Source organism: Schistocerca nitens, chromosome 5 (assembly GCF_023898315.1).
Source record: "Schistocerca nitens isolate TAMUIC-IGC-003100 chromosome 5, iqSchNite1.1, whole genome shotgun sequence".
NCBI classification, from domain to species: Eukaryota; Metazoa; Arthropoda; class Insecta; order Orthoptera; family Acrididae; genus Schistocerca; species Schistocerca nitens.
The window spans coordinates 213,864,877-213,879,893 of record NC_064618.1 but is presented as its reverse complement, the minus strand read 5'-3'; positions in this window follow the sequence as shown (position 1 = coordinate 213,879,893).

Genomic DNA, 15,017 nt, shown 5'->3' with positions numbered 1-15,017 from the left:
ATGACATTTCATTTTATGAACTACATTCACTTAAAGGTTCGGCGAATATCGTATCTTGTTTATGGCTCTCTATTCTATCTGGCTGCATTGTTTTGAATAAAAAGTAATAAAACAGTGAAGCATGGAAGATAATAAAGAAGAAACAATTTTCTGATGGGCCTTTAAATGTCCTGATCACATTCACAGTTTCATTCATGGAACCATATGTGTGAGGTTTTAATTGCATGGAAGATAATAAAGAAGAAACAATTTTCTGATGGGCCTTTAAATGTCCTGATCACATTCACAGTTTCATTCATGGAACCATATGTGTGAGGTTTTAATTTCGTAACTTAAACGTAACCATTGCTACTTTTGTGTGTGTGTGTGTGTGTGTGTGTGTGTGTGTGTGTGTGTGTGCCGACATGCATCCCGCCGCTCACCTAACTGCAGCCTATCCTTGCATGTAGACAACCCGTGCGCTTAACTTCATGGTAGTAAGCAAACAAACAGCTGTGACAGCAGTAGTTTAAATTTTCGTAACTTTAATATCTATTTACTTTTAATCGACAGTCTTTACAGTTGTGTGGTTTATCGCGTAACCGAAATTTTACGGAGTGTTTTGGTACTAATTTGGAGGCCGTCACACATTTTATTGTTCAGGGTCTATTTCCACTTTTCACTCTATGCAGATATCCTTAATATATGATTTTTTAATTTGTTTTGATCTTCTGGTTGCTTTAATATACGGTAAACGACGGTATCATTTCAAACAGTTCAAGCCGACTGCTGAGATTGTCTCCTAAATCGTTTATATGGGTTAAGAATAGCAGAGGACTATAACGTTTTCTTTGGGAACCCCAGATATCACTTCAATTTCACTTGATGACTTCAGAACAATTATTACGAAAAGAGAGCTTTGTTACAGGAAATTACGAATCCGTTCGGACATGTGAAATGGTAATTGACAGGCATGCAGTTTACTTAGACTCCGCTTGTGAGCAACTGTGTCAAAAGCCATCCAGAAATCAATAAGTATGGAATCTACTGTAGATCCAGTGTTGGTAGCTAAATATTACTAAATATAAAGAACCAGTTGTGTTTCACAAGAACGATATTTTCTGAATAATTGCTTACGTGTTAACATATAGTTTTCTGAGTATTTTATAATGTTGAAAGACACAATCGGTAGATCACGTGCCCGTGGAAGAAAAAAGGTCCCAGTTTAGAGGTCTGGTCCCGCGCTTTCTTAATCTGCCAGGAAGTTTCAGATCAGCGCACGATCCGCTGCAGAATGAAAATTCATTCTAGAAACAATCCGCTATGCTGTGGCTAAATCATGTCTTATTAGTATCTTTTATTGCAGAAGCTCTGGTCCAGAAGGGCATGCAGGAATTTTATATCTATGAATTTATATCTATATGAATTTATATCTATGAATTTTGCAAGGTAGAAGATAAGGCATTAGCGGAAGTAAAGCTATGAGCGTCAGTCGGGAGCCGTTCTTGCATGGCTCAGCAGAAAACCGGTTCTCGTGGTAGTTTTGTCATGGTCCCTTTTAAGTGTATTGTTGCACAATTTATGTCATTTTTGTGATCCTGTTCGTCTTTTTTAATTAGTAAAAACAAAAGATTGTTGCAGCCAACAACAGGAAATGAATTTTTTTTTCTCCTTTAGAGACATATGAGACTTGGCGGGTGGTGGTGGTGGTGGGGGGGGGGGGGGGGATGGGAGGCACGTGGCCAGGCCTCGGGATTCGAACCCTGCCTACCTTGTCTCCATCCAGCCTGAGGCTGACTGTGGCCATTCTTCCCTGCCGCAAAAAAAAAAAAAAAAAAAAAAAAAAAAAAAAAAAAAAGTAGAGTGGTCAGCGTTCAAGCTCCGTAATCAGTGGATCCTTCGCTCGAGCTCCGTTCAACTTTTCTAAAAAAAAATCGTGGTAAACCGTTAGTTTCGGGGGCGAGACATAAAGGAAAGTGAGCAGGAGATCTCGGGTTCGAGTCCCTAAAAACACACAGTTTTAATCTGCCAGGAAGCCTCACACACTACAAGTTCCAAAATCTTACTACAGATCGATGGCAATGATCTACAATTCAGGAACTACTTGCACTTGCTTTTTTGTGTATTCATGTGACCTGTTTACCTTTCCAGTCTTTAGGTACAGATCTTTCGTCGAACGAGCAGTTGCGTATGCTAAAACTGGAGTTATTTCATCAGCGTACTCCGAAAGGAGCCCGTTTGGTATTAAATCTGGACTGAAAGTCTTCCCTTCATTAGGTGGCTTAAACTGCTCCGTTACACTGTGGGTGTCTACTTCCAAATTACCGATATTGTCAACTGTTCTTCATTTCTTCATTCGAATTCTGCGTATTTAATGCATCTTCTTTGCAGAAATAATTCCGGAAACATCCGCTTTAGTGGCACGCTTGTCGGTAACATTAGCACTGCTGTCTTTTACAGAAGTACACCTCTGCGTAGGTCGATGCACCCATCATGGCGCCTTTGCGATTTTAAATCACCGCCGCATGCACAGCTCATATCGGCGGATGGGCGTAATAAAGCGCTTGGACTCCAATAGTTGCGCAGAAAAGCCGGAGGGAGGGGGATGGAGTGGGCGAGCGGGGGGGGGGGGAGGGTGGGGAGAGGGTGTTATTGCCTGCTCCGCCGTGCGCGCTATTCACACGGCAGAGAGCCACTGCGCATGCGCAACACGATCAGCTCTCAGGCACATTGTTGTCTCCTGACGGCGAACCGCTCTCTTAATGAAACATCTACTCCTTACGCCCATAAGGCATTAAAACAGACCATCATGAGAAGCTGAAGGTTTACACCGTACGTGATCTTCAAATGCACGATCGGGGAAGCACCCCTCTTTCTCAACGTGAGGGCATACCTGATGACTGAATTGACAATGAGTATTGTTTTTAATAACTGTACTCGTGATGTCGAAGTAATGCTTCATCGTGTTGTGTCAGTGACAGCAAAGGACAATGGAAAGACGAGGCGACAAGTTTAGCTCTGACAGTTCACATTCCTGCTGCTCCAGTTTCAAGTTTCAGTTCCAGGTAACTGCACTGAAATCTAACAACATAGCAGAAGTTTACCAAGCTCTCTTTACACCCGAGGAAAACTACATTAAACTAAGATCATAACCACTTAACCTTTCTTTCTACGATTGATCTTTTCTTTGTTTGGAAAAAGGGCACCTTTGACGCTTAGTATTTAGTCAGTAGTCCAAGAAGCGCGTGTATGTCTGTCTCTATATATGCAACACTTTAGAGGTGTTCAACCAGATATGCGAAAGAAAAATTGAGGAAAGAAGGAGAGCTAGAAAGGAGTGGTTAGAAAATAAGGAAAGAAACATCAACAGTTCTTAGACAGGAAGAAAGGAAATATTACAATGACATACTTAACGAGGCGGAGGAGGATCTCACTCACCACAGGACTAGATGAATGTATCAAAACGTGAAGAAATGTACTAAAAAGCATGCAAAGAAAGAACAGTCGATTAAAGATGAAAAGGGAAGAATACTAGTGAATGGAAAAGAGATAGGACAAAGATGGGCAGAATATTTCTCCCAGCTCCTACATTGCAAAGACAGCACAGAACTTCTTCCTTTTGAGTCCCCACAAACTGTGGACATAGAAGTGACTGCACCCACTGAATATGAAATTACACAAATACTCAAAAAATTAAAAAACAACAAAGCGGCCGAGGAAGACCAAACTGTTGCATAGTGTAACACCCCAACTACAGAAACTCTAATAAACAACCCCTTGTTGTAAAAGAAGTAGGAAAATTAGTCATCCTGACAGTGACGGCAGCTGCTGATGGTTTTTTTACACTTGTGATAATTTGATCAACAGGACTGTTATGTGAATAATAATATTTATCATGAAATAGAGACTGAATGAAAGAATACGATAACGATAGGATACACAACAAAAACATCAAAGAAAGAATTGCAAAATAATTAATAACGAATGTTAAAGCCCAGATGGTAAATACAAATAGTGAAAATTCGAGACGCCTCGAGCTAGTGATGAACGCTTGCGTTAGATACGTACGCAATATACGGTTGTATGATCATATCAGTCCTTCATACTCCCAGCTAGGTTGGATACGCCCACATAAGGCACGCGATCTCCACACGATGTGCTTACTTCATCGATTTCTTAGCCACTGGTGCCCCCAATACTTATCTTCTCACATTAAACACCTATCATCATTCCGCAACCGCAATACCAGATCGGATACGTCTAGCATCTTGGCTGTACCTTTACATAACACAAAATCTTTCTCCATGTCATTCTCCATCTCAGCCATACGACTATGGAACGCGCTCCCCTGTGATCTGCGTCTTATCCGGAACCACTCAACATTCAAGAGTGAACTCAAGACTTACATATTAGGGACGGTATAGCCACCATTGTTGGGCCCCTCTCATCTCTTTCTTTCTCCTCTCCATCATAGCTTCGAATTTTACCATTCTATTTCTCTTCCTCTAACCTATCTACCTCTTCTATATCTCTTTCACCCCATTCTATCGTCTTATGTCTCTGCTTGATGAGAATAACTCACAAGCTGCAAGAATATAACGAGAAAATTCCCAACTAGCAATAGGACTGACATTCATAAAAGAAAAATATGTTTACTTTCATATACATAGTCATTATTATTATTATTACTATTATTATTATTCTTGATTATTATAATTAATTTTTGATTGTTATAATTATCATTGTACTACGTTTATAATCTCTATTTTTTTCTTAACATTAATACTGTATAACATGTTAATATGTCCTTAATGTTCTGTAGAAACTGAAATTTGTTGAATCTGAGTATGCCTGGTTAGGTGTAAGAGAGGGCCTGAAGGCCCTAATCTTGCCAGGTAAAATAAATGCATAAATAAATAAATAAATAAATAAATAAATTGGCCAAAAATAACATTTACCATCGAAAAGGAAGTTCGAAGTGACTACAATGTAACTCGGAAATGGAAATGTTAGCTTCAGTTGCTATCTAGTCGCTCTGTAGTACTATTGCGATCGTAGCATGCATGTAAGCACTACTAGATTGTTTTAAGCTAACCAGAAAATTTGAAAGTTTTGCGATATAGACTGAAGCATTATTCAGAAGTCATACTAAAGCAAAGTCATCTTTGCCATTAGTCAGATAACGGGACACGGAGATTCGCGACGAAGTTAAATCGTGTGAGATTTGTGATGGGACTTAGCCTTCGTGGTACTGAATAAGCACGACCATTCAAGGACATTGAAAAGGAAAGATCGTCGACAGAAAAACAATTGTTAGTCTCGAGTAGGTAACATACAAACGCCAACACGAAGAACGCACAACTGCGCCGAGTTGTCAGAAGTTGTCGTCAACGGCAGGATTACTGATGCAAGCGGAAGCAATTCTCTGAGTGAGAAATCTGTGTGCGTGCTCAGCGTAGGGACAATTAATTACAAGGAACAATGAAATTGGATTCAAACTTTAATTCTTACTGTCGCCTACATAACTGAATAGACGTTATCATGTGTACTGGTGAAAATTAATTGACTATTAGAATATCATGAAGTGAAAAGTGAATCCATTATTATTTAACAGCGAACAATCATCGATTTGTGCCAAGATTACGACGCATTCTGAACATTGCTTAAGTATATGTTATCTCTGGAATTACGTCGTGTAGTTATTGCCGGCCGCGGTGGTCTCGCGGTTCTAGGCGCGCAGTCCGGCACCGTGCGACTGCTACGGTTGCAGGTTCGAATCCTGCCTCGGGCATGGATGTGTGTGATGTCCTTAGGTTAGTTAGGTTTAGGTAGTACTAAGTTCTAGGGGACTTATGACCACAGCAGTTGAGTCCCATAGTGCTCAGAGCCATTTGAACCATTTTTCTGTAGTTATTGAACACGCGACGCAGAGACATCTTGACGATGTACCGACGTCTTGACGACGGAATAACAATTTATCAACTTAACATCCTCGCAATTCCATTGGTGATGGATTGAAGATTCAAGACTTTATATTAATAATATTCAACAACCATTATCTAACCGGGCATAATAAAAAGAAGAACTACAGTTAGCCAGTTCGCGCAAACTGAAAAGTCTGTCGCGGACTCAAAACAAAAGAAAGACACGCGAGGAGTTAGTGATTGTCTACGAGTTACAGAGTGGCGATGTCGTGAGCGACGGACGCCGTTCCACGTCATACCGACCGGAGCAACCATCACCACCTAGTCGTGTCAACTCTAAGGAGACGCAGACGCAACAAGAGCTCATAAAAATGAAGGACATGACCTTGTAAGAACCATGACAAGCCTCATACGGGATGTCTGGGAGCAAGAAAGTCTCCCAGAAGATTGGAAAATGGTCATCATCTGTCCATTACTGAAAAAGAATGATCCCCTGATATTTAACAATTATAGGGGAATATCTCTGCTAGATGTCAGCTACAAAGTACTATCTCTATGCCTCCAAAGTAGGATACTACCACTTGCTGAAGAAGGTGTAGGAGACTAGCGATGTGGGTTTAGACGCAACAAATCAACAGTGGACCACCTATTTACCCTATGTCAGACAAAGGAGAAATGCTGGGAATATAATACAGACATGCACATGGTCTTCATTGACTTCAAACAAGCCTATGACAGCGTACACAGGGGTACTATAATCAGAGTACTAAAGGAATTTCAGTTTCCATCTAAAATAGTCCACTTGGTGGCAATGTGTCTGGAACAAACACTCTGTAAAGTGCAGACAAGTACCGGCCTATCAGAACAGTTCGAAGTTCGAACCGGCCTCAGACAGGGAGACGCCCTGTCCCCTATATTATTCAACCTTGTGCTAGGAAAAATAGACCAGGAATTTATGAAAACTGACCCCATTGGAATACCCCTAGACCACATGTCAGTGATTCGACTGGCATAAGCGGATGATATAATCCTAATCAGCGGTAGTAGAGAAGAGCTCAGAAGAATGGCAGGCTCGTACTGCAAGATTGCCAGTAGTTCAGGTCTGCGAGTCAGTGAAGGTAAGACAGAATACATGGTCCTGAGCAAGTCAGCGAGAGATGGGACCCGCTCACGGCGGACAGTCTTCGATTCAAAAGGTCAAATACTTTCAAATACCTTGGTAATCTCTGCAGTGATCAGAACCATTGTGAAATTGAAATAAATGCAAAAATTGTCAGAGTCAACAGAGCATACTTCAGCCCTCAGGATGTGCTGAAGAAAAGATCCCTGTCAAGAAGTTTTAAGATCAGGCTGTACCAAAGTATGATTATGCCAGTGGTTATGTATGGTTGTGAAAGACTCACCTTTAGGAAAAAAACTGAAGAGAAACTACTTGTTTTCGCACGAAAAATCCTCCGAAAGATATATGGTCTTGTGATAGATTCACAAACAGGGGAATGGAGAATTCGAAAAAAAAAAACAAGAACTAAAAGAGCTTTACACACAGCCTGACATTAGAAAAAGAATAATAAGAAGGTTGACCTGGGTTGGACATGTAGCAAGGATGAATGAAGGGAGGATACCCCATGATGTGTTTCTGGGAGCTGTAGCTGGAAGGAGGTATCGGGGACGACAGCGGACAAGATGGAAGGACAATATTGACAGGGACACCGAGGACATGGGACTAGGAGCGAGCGAGTGGTGGCAGGAGGCTCGCAACCGGGAACGATGTAGGAGAAGTGTGGAGCAGGCATATGGTCACTAAGGCCCAAGACACGGACGAGGAAGTAAGTAAGTAAGTAAGTAGAGGTTTATGGAACGGAAGCACTTGAAAGACGAACACCACATTTCCGTTTATGTATCCATCAATGGAATGCCTTTAGCGTTCACACATACTCGGGCTTCACAGTGCGACTTTCGCATGTCAGCATGCTAACATGCCACAAAATTTCGTTCAGCGAGTACATCCGACAGAAAAACGACGTTAAAGAGTGGCAATCTGGCAACACTGTAACCACATGTATGGTAACTACCTCTGTTACCACATATTAGACGTGCTGTACAGTTGGTGGAGTAGGTAGAGTTTTGGGTTAGCATGTAGGTGGTCGAGGTTTCGATCCTGGGTTGGGGCGAATTTTTTTATTAGCTAATTTCATTGGTTATGAAAAGGTTATGGGTAAATTTGGAGAGGATATGGAGGGCAACAGGAACGGGAAACAACTCTTGGATTTCTGTGCCAGTATGGGCTTAGTAATCACAAACTCCTTTTTTAAACATAAGAACATTCACCGGTACACTTGGGAAGGCAGGGGAACCAGATCTGTCATTGACTATATAATAACAGATCAGGAATTCAGGAAGGCTGTGAGGGACACACGTGTATTCAGGGGATTCTTTGATGACACTGATCATTATTTAATCTGCAGTGAAATTGGGATTGTGAGGCATAAAGTGCAGGAGGTCATGTCCATATGTAGGAGGATAAGAGTGGAGAAACTTCAGGATAAGGAAATCAGGCACAAGTACATAACAGCGATCTCAGAAAGGTACCAGTTAGTTGAATATAGTCAATTACAGTCATTGGAAAATGAATGGACAAGGTACAGGGACACAGTACTAGAAGTGGCTAAAGAATGTCTTGGAACAGTAATGTGTAAAAGTAGGATGAAGCAAACAGCTTGGTGGAATGACACAGTCAAGGCAGCCTGTAAAAGGAAAAAGAAGGCGTATCAAAAATGGCTACATACTAGAACTCAGGTAGACAGAGAAAGTTATGTTGAAGAAAGAAACAAAGCCAAACAGATAATTGCAGCATCCAAGAAGAAATCTTGGGAAGACTTTGGAAACAGGTTGGAGACTATGGGTCAAGCTGCTGGAAAACCATTCTGGAGTGTAATTAGCAGTCTTCGAAAGGGAGGTAAGAAGGAAATGACAAGTATTTTGGACAGGTCAGGAAAACTGCTGGTGAATCCTGTGGATGCCTTGGGCAGATGGAGGGAATATTTTGAAGAGTTGCTCAATGTGGGTGAAAATACGATCAGTAATGTTTCAGATTTCGAGGTAGAATGGTATAGCAATGATGATGGAAATAGGATCACGTTTGAGGAAGTGGAGAAAATGGTCAATAGATTGCGGTGCAATAAAGCAGCTGGGGTGGATGAAATTAAGTCGGAACTCATCAAATACAGTGGAATGTCCGGTCTTAAATGGCTGCACAGGATAATTGAAATGGCCTGGGAGTCGGGACAGGTTCCATCAGACTGGACAAAAGCAGTAATCACACCAATCTTTAAACATGGAAACAGAAAAGATTGTAACAACTACAGAGGTATCTCTTTAATCAGCGTTGTGGGTAAAATCTTCTCAGGTATTGTTGAAAGGAAAGTGCGAGTATTAGTTGAGGACCAATTGGATGAAAATCAGTGTGGGTTTAAGCCTCTTAGAGGTTGTCAGGACCAGATCTTTAGCTTACGGCAAATAATGGAGAAGTGTTATGAGTGGAACAGGGAATTGTATCTATGCTTTGTAGATCTAGAAAAGGCATATGACCGGGTTCCTAGGAGGAAATTATTGTCTGTTCTACGAGATTATGGAATAGGAGGCAAACTTTTGCAAGCAATTAAAGGTCTTTACATGGATAGTCAGGCAGCAGTTAGAGTTGACGGTAAATTGAGTTCATGGTTCAGAGTAGTTTCAGGGGTAAGACAAGGTTGCAACCTGTCTCCACTGTTGTTCATATTATTTATGGATCATATGTTGAAAACAATAGACTGGCTGGGTGAGATTAAGATATGTGAACACAAAATAAGCAGTCTTGCATATGCGGATGACTTAGTTGTGATGGCAGATTCGATTGAAAGTTTGCAAAGTAATATTTCACAGCTAGATCAGAAATGTAAGGACTGGTATGAAGATTAACATCTCCAAAACGAAAATAATGTCAGTGGGAAAGAAATATAAACGGATTGAGTGCCAAATAGGAGGAACAAAGTTAGAACAGGTGGATGGTTTCAAGTACTTAGGATGCATATTCTCACAGGATGGCAACATAGTGAAAGAACTGGAAGCGAGGTGTAGCAAAGCTAATGCAGTGAGCGCTCAGCTACGATCTACTCTCTTCTGCAAGAAGGAAGTCAGAACCAAGACTAAGTTATCTGTGCACCGTTCAATCTTTCGACGAACATTGTTGTATGGGAGCGAAAGCTGGGTAGATTCAGGTTGCCTTATCAACAAGGTTGAGGTTACGGATATGAAAGTAGCTAGGATGATTGCAGGTACTAGTAGATGGGAACAATGGCAGGAGGGTGTCCACAATGAGGAAATCAAAGAAAAACTGGGAATGAACTCTATAGATGTAGCAGTCAGGGCGAACAGGCTTAGATGGTGGGGTCATGTTACACGCATGGGAGAAGCAAGGTTACCCAAGAGACTCATGGGTTCAGCAGTAGAGGGTAGGAGGAGTCGGGGCAGACCAAGGAGAAGGTACCTGGATTCGGTTAAGAATGATTTTGAAGTAATAGGTTTAACATCAGAAGAGGCACCAATGTTAGCACTGAATAGGGTATCGTGGAGGAATTTTATAAGGGGGCTATGCTCCAGACTGAACGCTGAAAGGCATAATCAGTCTTAAATGATGATGATGATGATGCTAATTTCATTGTGACATTTCATACTGTGATATACACAGTTTCTTAGGTCACATGTATCTGATACGTGGTACTTACTCGAATTAAGGAAAACGTGGATGGGAGGACCCACCAATATAACTTTCTTTCCACACAACCTGGTTATTTAACAATATATAAACTGTGTTTTACAGATAATCGAAGCATTTAACCATGAAATTTTCTTTAACAAAATGAACAAATCTGCAAAACTCTTTTGGACTAAAACCTTAACTTGAATAAGCTTTTAATCTCTGCAAAAGAACTCTGAAGCGCTGTATTGCAAAACAGCAAACAATATGACAATGACTAGAAGACGGCCGGATCTGCAGCCCGTCCGTTATAGGGTGAAACAGCGGTGTTTACTACCGCGTTGGACACAGTTACTCTTATTGAGTGCCCTTCTGCAACACATGGAAACTATATAAGAACCATTGATAACAAGAGTGATTCAATTACTTAAAGCAGGTGACTTAACTTTTAATTTGAAAGTTGTATGTCAAAACGTTCGGGGTTAAGATGTGCATATGTGCTCAAAGGTTAAAAAGATGAGCAAACAATGTGACAATTATAAGGCTTACTTCAAAGCAACCAACCTCTTAATTTCAAACGGCAACCAAGGTGCGACTGGATCCCAGTCCGTCCCTTCTGACAATTTTATTTTGACTAAAGCCCTGGTGACAGTTGGCTGTTAATATTTTCATAGTTAAACTGATTGTCAGTTATTAAGACCGCTCTGAAGGAACGTCTTAAAACATTACTTGTGAACACTTATTACAAGAGAACTCAGTAGGCATAAACACAAGATCCAGCTAAAACACACCAATAATCACCTGGTCTTTCAAACACAGAAACGAACAGCTTAATACAACAGGTTGTTCAGATTATAAGCAATGACTGAGAAATGCAATTACAATCCAAGAACTGAACCGGTTAACAACTAAATCTAACCACAATGTCCCTCTTTGGTTTATTGGCAAACTGTGCCTTAGTGCAATTGGTTCAAATGGCTCTGAGCACTTTGCGACTTAACTTCTGAGGTCATCAGTCGCCTAGAACTTAGAACTAATTAAACCTAACTAACCTAAGGACATCACACACATCCATGCTGAACATAACAAATACGTGGTTAAAAAAATAAGAAATAGACAGTTGAAACAAATGACCAGCCATAGGACAGAATAGCTACAAAAACAATATCAATTTCGAGATGCTAAAGATGATGGCACAGAACAGTAACACAACATCTACTTATCATTTATACTACATGTAATATTAGTGCTCAAAATGGCTCTGAGCACTATGGGACTTAACATCTGAGGTCATCAGTCCCCTAGAACTCAGAACTACTTAAACATAACTAGCCTAAGGACATCACACACGTCCATGCCCGAGGCAGGATTCGAACCTGCGACCGTAGCGGTCGCGCGTTTCCAGACTGTAGCGCCTAGAACCGCTCGGCCACTCCGGCCGGCTATTAGTGCTCAGATGTCGCACATTAGCAACCAGTGGCAATAATAATGTCCATATTAATGACCGCATAACCATGACAACAGAATACATTGTCTTCAGAACAACACACGCTCAAAGCGACTGCCCTGCACGTCCAAACATTGGCAACCCGCTGGATCATACAGCTCTGGACCCACAGTAACAAAAGCAGCATGAACACGCGCTATTCATTCTTGCACATTCGTCGGCCGGGTAGAGTACACGTACTCCTTCATTTGTCCCCACAGGAAGAAGTCCAAGGGATTTAGGTCAGGTGAATGCGGTAGCTGTACAACAGCACCTCCACGTCTGAGCCATTTCCCTGGATACGAGGTGTGGCTACAAAAAAACCGGACTAGTACTGGTGAAACAATAAAACGAATGCAATAAGGCTGAAAGTCGCGTGGCCTGTCACGTGCCTCTCGCTCCGCCTACTGCTCGAGTTTCATCTGCCTCCTGCACTCAGTCTGCCCGTGGCGTCTGTTTTAAGTAGTTGACGTTTTGTCTGTGCGTCGGAAAATGTTGAGTGTACAGAAAGAACAGCGTGTTAACATCAAATTTTGTTTCAAACTAGGAAAATCTGCAAGTGAAACGTTTGTAATGTTACAACAAGTGTACGGCGATGATTGTTTATCGCGAACACAAGTGTTTGAGTGGTTTAAACGATTTAAAGATGGCCGCGAAGACACCAGTGATGACACTCGCACTGGCAGACCATTGTCAGCAAAAACTGATGCAAACATTGAAAAAATCGGTAAACTTGTTCGACAAGATCGCCGTTTAACAATCAGAGCAGTGTCTGAGTTAACAGGAGTTGACAAGGAAAGTGTTAGGCAGATTCTTCATGAAAGTTTCAACATGAACAAAGTGTGTTCAAAAATGGTTCCAAAGTGTCTCACAATTGAACAGAAGGAACGCCGAAGAATGATTTGTTCTGACATCCTGGAAAACATTGAAAGTGATCCCACCTTCTTACAAAATGTTATTACTTGCGATGAATCGTGGTTTTTTACTTACGATCCCGAAACTAAACGCCAATCGATGCATTGGAAAACTCCTGGTTCTCCACGACAAAAAAAGCACGAATGTCAAAATCGAAATTCAAGGCAATGATGATTGTTTTTTTGACATCAAAGGGATTGTGCACATTGATTGGGTACCAGAGGGACAAACAGTGAATCAGCATTACTACATTAGCGTCCTGGCTACCCTACGTGAGCGAGTACCGAGAAAACGGAACGATTTGTGGAGAAAAAAGTCATGGATCCTTCACCAAGACAATGCCCCAGCTCACAGTGCGTTGTCAGTGAAGACGTTTTTGGCAAAAAACAACATTCCCATCTTAGATCATCCACCCTACTCACCTGATTTGGCCCCCTGTGACTTTTTTCTTTTCCCTAAAGTCAAGTCAGCTTTGAAAGGAACTAGATTTGAGACTGTTGAAGCAGTAAAAGAAAAAGCGACGGAAGTAATGTATGGACTTCCCGAAAATGATCTGCAGCATTGCTATGAACAGTGGAAAATTCGTATGGAGCGGTGTTGAGACCGAGGAGGAGAATTCATTGAAGGAGATAACATGAAATTGTAAATAATTGTAAATAAATGTTTTTTCCAGCATCAGTCCGGTTTTTTTTCTAGCCGCACCTCGTATGTTCTGTCGAAATGCTGTCGCACATTAATTCCAGAGTGTGGAGATGCACCATCGTGTCGGAACCATATCCTCTGCTGATTATGTAATGGAACATCTCCCAGCGCATCGCCGGCCGAAGTGGCCGTGCGGTTAAAGGCGCTGCAGCCTGGAACCGCAAGACCGCTACGGTCGCAGGTTCGAATCCTGCCTCGGGCATGGATGTTTGTGATGTCCTTAGGTTAGTTAGGTTTAACTAGTTCTAAGTTCTAGGGGACTAATGACCTCAGCAGTTGAGTCCCATAGTGCTCAGAGCCATTTTTTTTGAACCCAGCGCATCAGGCAGATACAGAGGAATTCATGATACCTTCGTGCAGTCAACTAGACAGGGAACATGTAGGGACCCAAACACCTTCCGCCCAATATTCCTGCCCAGACGTTGATACCAAAGCGAACTTGATATCCATGGTCGAGGGCGACGTGCGGGTTAACCTCACACCAATGGTGGGCATTGTACATATTGAAGACACCTCACGAGTAAATGCTGCTTCATCCGACCATATTACGGCGTCGACGAAGTTCTCGTTGGCTTCCCGTTGTTGTTGGAACCGTTCACAGAACTGCATCCTCTGATGGCGATCTGCAGGTTGCGGGTGTTGTGTGAAAGCATAACGATAGGAGTGCAGCCCATGCATGTGCAGCACGTTAATGACCGTGTGTTGCGAGACAGGCAGCTGCCTTGCTACGCTACGTGTACTTCGCTGAGGTTCTTGGTGGATGACCTCCATAATAGCTTCCTCAGTAGCTGGAATACGGCGAGTCCTTGGACGACCTCTGTCGCGCGATGATGGAAGGAGAGAAGGTGATTCCCGAAGGCACAGCTCCAGACGGCGAAACACGTTTTTATCTGGATGGTGTCGAGAGGATATCTTGCAGCATATTCACGAGCGGCAACAGCTGCCCGGTTATGGGATGCGCCAATGACCAGAAGCAGATCCACATATTCATCGTTTGTGTATGCCATACGTCTGCAACACTAGTTTAGAAGTTTACAATGAGAAAATTCGATATGTGTGTGCATTTACATTGGAGTCCGTCACGGGTGCGTTACTCCACTCGCAACTAGCCCCTGTCTGATAGACAGCGCATACAGTATAAACATGCCATCAGTCCTGCGTGCTGTTACACTTACAGCGCATTATCCCTCTTCATGATTCATCCCAACACCGCTAATTGTGAAATGTTCGGTTTCGAATTACACTGCTTCCCTAACGGTAATAGACGTCATGTTTC